We start from the raw sequence: 9467 nt of genomic DNA on the forward strand, positions 1-9467 counted from the left end.
ATCATCTACCTACCACATGTCTCTAATTCCTTAAACTGCAAGAGGAATTTAGATCCTTGGTGGTACTGAAACCATTAAGGAATGTGCTGATAAAGGTTTGGGAACCCGCACAAGCAAACCATCCAGACTCCTGGGACAAAGACCTGACAATTTGCTGCCATAAAGATTACAGTCTCGGATGCTCTCTGGGGCAGTTCTACTCTATCACGTGTGGCCACTAAGAGTTGGAATGAACTCAGTAACACCTAACCAAAACATGAACACTTTAATAAGGAAGCAAAAGTCAGCAGTCTCACATTCTTTGTAGGGTTGCCATGAACTGAATTCCCCTAACATACTAACTCTATGTGTGAAGGATGTAACAGTTAAATTATGATTTCAACACACCTTGTCTTAGGCGTTGGGAGACCTAATGAAATGCATACTATGCATAGTTGCAACTTAGGTGTCCAACTTCAGAAAATAGGTGGGAATTGAATCTCAGGTTTCTATCAAAACCAAGCTAAGAATGACTTAGAAGATTCTCTGTGAATAATGTGGCTTTCTCATCGTTGTTTTAAAACCTTGGTGAAAATAATAAGAATTAGAAAGCTGGCAGTCTCTCTAGAGTTTGAAATGAACTCAGAGGTCAAAATGGCATAGTGCTTGTTCTATTTTTTTTCCTTGCCTGTAAAGTTGCATTGGAACAAGGCCTCTCATTGAATATTCTAATTTGAGATAGTAAGAGCCAATAGCCTATGAATAACCTGGTTACTACCCACCTAGTGTGTGTGTTGTATGTGTTTTTGTTGTCATGAAAGTGCTTAACTCCTTTATTGCGTTACTTAATTATAGTTCATCTATTTCATCAGCTGCCAAGCCCATTTCCAAATGAGCTAGGTCAGTTTCTGTTTTCCCAGTTTGTTTAGATATTTCTCTGCCACTAGAAAAGTTCCTGCTTGAAATCCTGTATCATAGCTGCACATTCTCTACCAGTATACAAGTACAGTAGTAGTCTTATTCCCAAGTTCATGTTGTTTTATTTCTGAAATGGCCTTTCCTATTCCCACAACCAAAATATGATCTAATAATTTCCACAAATGTTTGTCTTTCAAAAGAAAGAATTTTATTTTAAGCTTCAGCAAACATTTTGTTACTGAAGACTAAGCAGCTTTTTGTGGAATTTGTATGTATTTATAAGACACTTTAGCACTTCACTTTCATCCTCCACCCCAGCACATGGTGTTTGCAATCCATTCAGCAAGCAAATCAAGATCAAACAGTAAGGAAAATTTTAAATGTACCAAACGTGTGTGTGTGTGGTAACTTAAATCTACATGTGTTGGGAATAACATTTTATAGATTCATATGTATTTATAAATCAGGAAAAAAATTTAGACACTTAAGCACTTCAGTTCCACCCGCCACCCCAACACTTATTTGCTACATGCACACAAGATAATTTAGTCATTTAAATTGTTTCTTAATGTTTTATATTGATTTGTTTGTTCTATAGATTATAACTACCACTCCTCTGTCAGTTTGCCATACTGTGGTGGCTTGTGTGTTGTGATATTGGTAGCTATGCCACCAGTGTTTTAAATTTCAGTAGAGTTGCTCATGGTGGGTAGGTTTGAGCAAAGCTTCCAGACTAAGACAGACTAAGAAGAAAGAGAGAGAGCTCACTTGTGGATGGTTAGCTACGATAACCTTATGAATACCAGCAGAACATTGTCTGATATAGTGCCAGAAGATTAGCCCTTCAGGTTAGAAGATACCCAAAATATAACTGAGGGAGAACTGCCTCCCCAAAGTTGAATTTGAATTGAACTTCATGATGTGGGTAAAGCAAAGCTTTCTCGACCTTCATTTGCTGATGGGACACAATTCAAAATGCAACAAAATGAAACAGCTGCAAACATCCATTAATAATTGGGATATGTAATGTATGAAGTATGACTCTAGGACAATGGAAAGTCTTCAAGAATGAAATGGAACACATATTAAACAGTATCCTAGGCATTAATGAACAGAAATGGACTGGTATTGGCTATTTTGAATCAGACACGAATATGGTTTATTATGTCGGGGACAAGAAATGAAAGAGGAATGGTGTAGGATTCACCATCAATAAGAACATTTCAAAATGCTGTCTGTTATAGGATAATATCCATCTGTCTACTTTGGAGACCAGGAGTGTGGTAGCTCTGCACAGTAAGCACTAGATTGTGAATCACAATGTCAGTGGTTCAAGCACACAGACACTCTTCAGGAGAAAGATGAAGCTTTCTGCTTCCTTAAAGATATACAGCTTCAAAAACCCTATTGTTGTTGTTAAGTGCCATGGTGTTGCTATTAGTAAAATCCACTTAAGGACAATTAGCAACAACAACGAAGACCAGTTAATACTGCTATTATTCAAATTTACACACCAGTCACTACAGCCAATGATGATAAAACTGAAGAATTCTACCAGCCTCTTCAAGCTGAAATTGATGAAATATGCAACCAGGATGCATTGATAATTACTGGTAATTGGAACTTTTACATTGAAAACAAAGAGGAAGGATCCATATTTGGAAAATATGGCCTTGGCAGTAGAAATGATGATGGAGATCACATTACAGAATTTGGCAAGTCCAATGATTACTTCATTGCAAAAACCTTTTCAAATAACATTAATGATGATTATACACTTGGACCTCACCAGATGGAATACACAAGACTCAAATTGACTTCATCTGTGGAAAGACAATGGAGAAGTTCAATATCATCAGCCAAAATAAAGTCAGGAGTCACCTGTGGAACAGATCATCAATTGCTCATATGTAAGTTGAAGTTGAAGCTGAAGAAAATTACAAGGCCATGAGAGTTTAAATGTGACCTTTAGCATATCCCATCTGATTTAGGACCATTCTGAGAACAGATTTAATGTATTAGACACTAATAACCAAAGACAAGAAGGGTTGACACAAAAAACAACATACACTAAAAACATAGGAAAGAAACAAAAGATTAAATCAATGTCAGAAAAGACTCCAAAATATGCTTTTACATGTTGAGAAGCAAAAGCAACTGTAAAAAATGGTGAAGAATTGAACAGAAAATTTCAACAAATTGCTCAAGAAGACAAAGTAAAGTATTATAATGAAATAAGCAAAGACCTGGAGTAAGAAACCCAAAAGGGAAGAACATGGTCAGCATTCATCAAGTTGAAAGAACTGAAGAAAAGAAATTAAAATTATCAGGTTACAATATTGAAGGATGGTTGTATCATCTGTATATTGCAAGTTGTTAAAGAATCTTCCTCTAATCCTGATGCCATGTTCTTCTTCATATAATTCAGAATTTCTCAGATTATTTGCTCAGCATACAGATTGAATAAGTATGGTGAAAGAATCCAACCCTGGCACACATCTTTCCTGATTTTAAGCCGTTCATTGTCCCTTTGTTCTACTCGAACAACTGTCTCTTAGTCTACGTACAAGGTTCTTCATGAGCACAATTAAGTGCTCTGGAATACCCATTCTCCACAATGTTGTCATGATCCACTCAATTGAAAACCTTGCATAGTCAATAAATCATAGACAAACATCTTTCTGGTTCTCTCTGCTTTCAGCATATCATAATAAACAGACAAAATATTGATCAAAAGATCAAACACTTCATTTTTTTGCTTGGATCCACAATCAACACTCATGCAAACAGCAGTCAAGAAATCAAATGAAGCATTGCAATTAACATTTAAAACGTTAAAGATCAAAGATATCTATTTGAGGACTAAGGTGTTCCTGACCCAAATTGTGATATTTTCAATTGCTTCCTATACATGCAAAAGTTGCACAGTGAATAAGGAATACCTGAGAACAATCGATGCATTTGGAATATGGTGTTGGAGAAGAATATTCAAGGTACTATGGACTTGAACTACTTACTGATGAAAATCAAAACCACAGCCTTTGGTATGGGTTGCAACTCAATGTAAAGAAAACAAAAATCCTCACCAGTCGACCAGAAAAATTACATCATGATAAGTGGAGAAAAGATTGAAGTTGTCAAAGACTTCATTTTTTGGATCCACTATCAATTATCATGGAAGCAGCAGTTAAGAAATCAAACAACATATTGTATTAAACAAATTTGCTACACAAGTGTTCAAGAGCAAAGATTTCAGTTTGAGTTCGATGGTGTGCCTGACCCAAACCATGGTATTTCTAATAGCAAATAATCCAAAAAGTTGGATTATATGAAGAAGAATGTAGCATCAGGATTAGAGGAAGACTGAAAGTCAGAAAATGAGTAAGGAAAACTGTAGAAGAATTGATGCATTTATGTTATGGTATTGGAGGAGAATATTGAAAGGACTGTGGACTACCAGAAGAACAAACAAATCTGTCTTGGAAGTACAACCAGATGCTCCTTAGAAGCCAGGATGTCCAAAGTATGTCTCTCATACTTTGAACATATTATTAGGAGGGACCAGTCCCTTGAGAAGGACATCATGCTTGGTAAAGTGGAGGATTAGTGAAAAAGAGGAAGACCCCCAATGAGATGGAGTGGCCCAGTGGTAACAGAAGTAGGTTCATGTGTAACAATTGTGAATATGGAGCAGGACTGGGCAGTGTTTCATTTTGTTGTTCATAGGATCACTGTGCATCAGAATCTAGTCTATGTTGGAAGAAGTATAGTCAGAAGTACAGCTAGCAAGGGTAGTGAGACTTCATCTCTAGTACTTTAGACATATTTCTGGGAGGGATCAGTCCCTAGAGAAGGACAACAGCAACATGAACATTTTAGTAAGAAATTTAAAGTCACCAACCTCACATTCTCTCATTCTGAAATCAAATCAAACATTTTCATTGATGTTCAGAAATAAGAGTCCACACATGTTGTTTTGAACATGTACCCAAAAGACTTCTCAAAAACAGTATGTTGTCTTTAAGTTCCATCAAGTGGGTTCTGACTCTTAGTGATTCTGTTTAAAGTTCTAAGGAACACCTGGTGGTTTGAATTTGTGACCTTGTGGTTAGTTTTTGTTGTTGTTGTTAAGTGTGGTTAGTAGTCCAGTGTTTATCCTTCAGTGCCACACCAGCACATTGTTGTTGTTGTTGTTGTTAAGTGCTGTCAACTCGGGTCTGACCCATAGCGACCCTGTATAGGGTTTCTGAGGAGCATCTGGTGAGCTTGAACCGCCAACCTTACAGTTCAAACAACTTTGCAGCCTAGAACATTAACCCATAGCGCCATACACCAGCACATTGTAGCCCTACTTAATTTTATGTCTACACATAATTGAACAGAATAAATATTCTTTCTGGGACATATGAGAAGCATGGATCTCAATGATACAGTTGTCTTGCCTTAGATCTTGTCTATTGACCTTAAGAGTTTATGAGCTTCCTGAGTTTTGGCAAAACCTGAGATGACACAACCATAGAGAGAAAACATGACAGGATTCTCCAATTCAGGTTTTGTCCCAGTACCCTTGCTGCTTTCTGCATTGACTTGCTAAGTGAGCAGCTTGGGTAATTAGCTGCCTCTTTCAGTGGTGATGGTGGTGTGCCATGGAGTCCCTTCTGACTCATAGCAACCCTGCATAGGATTTCCTAGGCTGTCAATCTTTACAGGAACAGAAAGCCTCATCTTCCTCCAGTGGAACCGCTGGTAGTTTTGAACTACTGACCTTAATGTTAGCAGCCCAACTCATAACCACCATACTACCAGAACTTCTTGTCTGTTTCAGTTGTTGTTTTTGTTAGGTGCCATCAAGTCAGTACCGACTCATAGCGACCCTACGCACAACAGAATGAAGCACTGCCCAGTCCTGGGCCAACCTCACAATTGTTGCCACGCTTGAGCTGATTGATACTGACATATTGCCAATCCACCTTGCTGGATGGTCTTCCTCTTTTTTTCTGACCCTCCACTTTACCAAACATGATATCCTTCTTCAGCGACTGGTCCTTCCTGACAATACATTCAAAGTATGAGAGATGAAGTTTGGCCATCCTGGTCTCCAAGGAGCACTCTGGCTGCACATCTTCCAAAACGGATCTATTGGTTCTTTTGGCAGCCCATTACACTTTTAGTATTCTCCTTCAACTCCATAACTCAAAAGCATCAGTTCTTCTATGGTCTTCCTTATTCACTGTCCAGCTTTCGCATGCATGTGAGGTTATTGAAAATACCATGGTTTGGGTCAGGTGCACCTTAGTCCTCAAGCTGACATCTTTGCTCTTCAACACTTTAAAAAGGTCTTGTGCAGCAGATTTGCCTAATGCAATATGTCATTTGATTTCTTGACTGCTGCTTCCATGAGTGTTGATAGTTGATCCAAGAAGAATGAAATCCTTGACAACTTCAATCTTTTCTCCATTGATAAGAATGTTGTTTCTTGGTCCAGTAGTGAGGATTTTTGTTTTATTTACATTGAGATACAATCCATACCAAAGGCTGTGGTCTTTGATCTTTATCAGCAAGTATTTTAAGTCCTCTTTACTTTCAGCAAGTGAGGTAGCACTGGAGGCACTCACTCATCTCTGCCAAGAAATGTAGAAGACAACTATCTGGCCAACTGATTGGAAAAGATCTGTATTTGTGCTCATTCCAAAGAGAAGTGACCCAACAGAATGTGAAAATCATCGGACAAGATCTTTGATATCCCATGCAAATAAAGTTTTATTAAAGGTGATACAGAAATGGCGGCAAGCATACATTGACAGAGAACTTCCAGAGGTTCAAGCTGGATTTAGAAGGGGATGTGGAATGAGGTCTATCATTGCTGATGTACGATGGATCTTGGTTGAAAACAAAGAATGCCAGAAAGATGTTTACCTCTGCTTTATTGACTATGCAAAGGCTTTTGATTGTGTGGATCATGACAAGCTATGGACAACATTGCGAAGTATGAGTATTCCGAAACATTTAATTGTGCTCATGAGAATCTGTACGTGGACCAAGAGGCAGTTGTTCAAACAGAACATGGGAACACTGAATGGTTTAAAATGAAGAAAGGTGTGCGACACAACTGTCAGGGTAGGACTTTCCTTACGTATAGATTGTTGTTGTTAAGTGCTGTCTAGTGGATTCCAACAGATAGCGACCCTGTATGTTTCCAAGTAGCAGTTGGTGAGCCTGAACCACTGGTCTTGCAGCTCAAAGGACTTCGTAGTCTGGCGCATTAACCCACAGTGCCACACCAGGACATAGATGGTTGAGGTTAATTTACTGAGGCTTTTATTTCTGTACTTATCAGAATGTGTTGTTGTTAAGTGCTATGGAGTCAATTCTGCCTCATAGTGACCCTATATAGGATTTCCGAGGAGCGGCTGGTGAATTTGAACCATCAACCTTGTGGTTCATACTGCCATAACAATTGAGTGCTTATCCTATAGAGTCACACCAAGAAAAGAAATGAAAGGGAAGGATACCCTATATGCTTTCATGCCATTATCTCTTTTATATTATAGTATATTGGATTTAGTATCAATAAGGGACCAGTTTGGAATCCAGCCTTTTTCTATTAACATTGAGAAAGAAAGAATATTCTGGCTTAGAAAACAAAAAAACAAAACACAAAACAATACTCATGTAGTCACTTTGAGAAAATTTAATTTGAATGTCTTCTGTCCACTTTTGCACAAGAATCTTGCATTTCCTGGTTAATGGTCTCCCAAGAGATGCAAATATCAAGTAAAGAGTGACTCTAAATGAAGGTCTGGTTTCCTCATCTGTCATTATTCACTCAGAATTCAAACCTATGCAAATAGTCTAATTAATATGACAGTAACTGCTATTGGGAACATTCCTTTGGAAGACAATGGGAAGTCTCCTCCAAGCTGTAATAGAAAAGATCCTCAGGAAATAGCAGACTGACAGCTGTAGCTTTGATATGGCAATTCTGGAACATTAAAAAAAAAAGGAAGCAATGCAATAGACTTGGTGACCTCTGGCAATGAACTTTATGCAAGACTAAGGTATCTGGTTACAGAGCAAATAAATGTTGAGTGACTTTGTAGGTAGAGTAATAATTTAATGAATAGGATGCTATTTATAATCCAGGGGATAATTTGATAATTGTCCAGAAAAAAAAACCCAAAACTCTTTATTTCTTTGTTCAAATGCACTCAATGTTGATTCTGAATGAAAATGTGATAAATGCAAACCTTATTGAAAATTCCTATATGGGTGGAAACTCTCTGTTTCATATTTGCATTGCAATATATATATATTGACTTCATAGTTATTGAGTAAAGAGGCATAGACAGCACAGGTTTCATACCTTAGTTATTTTATTTCTTTCAGAAAAAAATGTATTCCTCTCAACTTAAGTTTTCACAGCTGTGAAATAGAGATCTTGTCCTCCAGAAGAGGCAGCTTTTCCTAAGTCATGGAGGGAGTGCCTTCAAACCTGAGGGACTCATCTTCTGGCACTATATTTGACAGTGTTCCTTTGCTATTCATAAGGTTTTCAATGACTAGCCAATCAGAAGTGCTCTGCCTCACTTATTCCTAGTTTGTCTTAGTCTGGACTCTGTGCTGAAACCTGTCCACGACAGGTGACCCTGCTGGTATTTTAAATACCAGTGGCATAGCTTCCAGCATCACTGTATGTTGTTAGCCATCAGAATATGACAGACTGATAGATGAGTGGTGGATATATCTGCTCAGATTATTGCAAATGAAACTAACAGATAGGATTATATTAGAATATAATTTTTAAAATACTTTTAAAATTAGGAATGTTATATTGTGGGGATTGCAATTAATGGCACAGAACAACATATATATATAAATTGTTGAATGGAAAACTAATTTTCTCTGTAAACTTTCACCCAAACCACAATAAAAAACTTTTTTAAAAAATTGGAGATGTTATCATCATCAAGGTGCTTTCTTACAAAAAGCTTCACTTGATCTTTACAATAACCCCTCCTTATCCAGAAAAGACATTGCTAACCCCAAACATACAAATGAGGAAAGAGAAGTGTTACCCGTCATATAAGACCCCATGTAGAGCATGCTGTAACTACCCCTGTGGATATCCCCACCTCGTTACTCACTTCCGATCAAACTTCCACTCATCTTCTAAGACTGTAGAAAAGTGTTTCTTAGACACGTGGCCCTTCTCTGATAATCTCTTCCACCCTTCTCCCAACACTCATAAAAAGAAAAGTTCAGCCCCTGGACACATTTCTTCCACTGCGTCACTCCAAATGGTAACACCATACCATAAATTTGTAAGCGCTTCTTTGTTGTTGTTGTTAAGTGCCATTGAGTTGGTTCTGGCTTGTAGCTGCCCTGTATAGGGTTTCTGAGAAGTGGAGGTGAGTTTGAAACACTGAACTTGAGGCTCAAATGACTTTGTAGTCCAGTGCTTATTCTACAGTGCCATGCCAGAACCCCAACAGTGAGTGAGTGTTTAATAGAAATCTACCACATTACGGAACACTTGATTGTGCTCATGACGAATCTGTACCTGGACCAAG

This window comes from Chrysochloris asiatica, unplaced genomic scaffold, assembly GCF_000296735.1.
Source record: "Chrysochloris asiatica unplaced genomic scaffold, ChrAsi1.0 scaffold00169, whole genome shotgun sequence".
NCBI classification, from domain to species: Eukaryota; Metazoa; Chordata; class Mammalia; order Afrosoricida; family Chrysochloridae; genus Chrysochloris; species Chrysochloris asiatica.